The following is a 1,237-nucleotide window of genomic DNA, read 5'->3' on the forward strand; positions in this document are numbered from 1 at the left end:
AAACTGTTTGAATTCCAGCCTTGAAATGTTTCGTGGTATTTCCAGGTTCCAACTTCATTACCAGAGTTTATTATTAAAGAGACTGAATCGATGGATGATACCCATAGCCTAAGATGTCGAAAAGGCGGTTGTCGTCGCTCAACGCTGAAGGACTCTGCAAGTTATTGCACAGAATTGAAGAAACCACCCATTCAGTGCTCCCAGAGTACAGTGAATTGATCCATCACAAAAAAGGTGCTGCTTTACTGCAATATGGATGAAAAAGGTTAAATTCAAAGTCAAATGTTCTTTTTCCAGTGGTTGAAGATGTCGTTCAGTGACTGGGAGATGTTTCAAGTGTTGCCTTATTGCATTGTGGGAGCACGAAGTTTGCAATGTTGAGTCTACGAGCAGAAAACGAGTATTCTCCTCTAGAGAAGAGCCAAAGGAACTCAACCAACGGAAACAGAGCATCATCGAGATGCAGTTGTCAAGAAAGAAAATATGTACTACAAAGGCTCTGAAGGTCATCTGGTGTCTTGTGAGCTATTTTGTGAAGTCAAGGAAACATCATTTATTGGTTTCTTGAAAACGCGAGATCTGTTTGTTCAGGAAGGATGGAAGGTTTGTTTGTTTTCTTTTCTCTCCATTCATGGTCTCACCTTAATCTCTTAGTTGCAGCTTAACACAACTTTGTTGTCTTTCCTGTTGGTCAAGAAGCAGGCGCAATTAAAAGCTTTGCCGTGAAGAAACAGCAATTGACTGCACAGAGTAAGAAGAGTTTTTCAGGTGAGATAAACAAACATGTTCTTGATGAAACTTTTTTACACTTCTTGCAGGAAGGAAGATGGTGGAAGGCGTGATATTACATCAACACTCAACTCAGGCATAGGAATGATGCCGAAGAGAGGATGCGAAATCTCGAGGTTTTATAGGCTAAACAACTCCGGACTGACCGGACTATCCAGATACTTTGGGTGACAGTGCGGCGCGCGCGCGCGCTGTCGACTGAAGAGTCTGTTGATTTCGCTCAAGGATGGAATCGAAAGCGATCATTTCTGTGTCGAAGCTCTTCGAAATCGGGGAAGACTCAAAACCAAACACAAGTTTAGGTTTGTGGTTTTTCTTAAACTAATTTTGTTGATTTAGGAGAAAACGTTGCCAGAATTCGCCGACGAAATAAGAAAGTTGAAGGCGATGATCGTCAAACACGAAAACAGAATTCGAGCGTTGTTGTCTTATCATTTCTAAACAAGTG

General features: G+C 41.6%; 1 long non-coding RNA gene across 1 annotated transcript; it reads left to right on the plus strand.

Annotated features, from left to right (window-relative positions):
• The first annotated feature begins 370 nt into the window (after positions 1-370).
• LOC148172183 (uncharacterized) lies at positions 371-905 on the plus strand. Its single transcript, XR_015770378.1, has 3 exons — positions 371-603; positions 655-768; positions 819-905. It is a non-coding gene; the product is annotated as an uncharacterized LOC148172183 (long non-coding RNA).
• Positions 906-1,237: the final 332 nt, after the last annotated feature.

Source organism: Gnatocerus cornutus, chromosome 7 (assembly GCF_029298725.1).
Source record: "Gnatocerus cornutus isolate USDA-ARS CGAHR chromosome 7, icGnaCorn1.1, whole genome shotgun sequence".
Taxonomy (NCBI): domain Eukaryota; kingdom Metazoa; phylum Arthropoda; class Insecta; order Coleoptera; family Tenebrionidae; genus Gnatocerus; species Gnatocerus cornutus.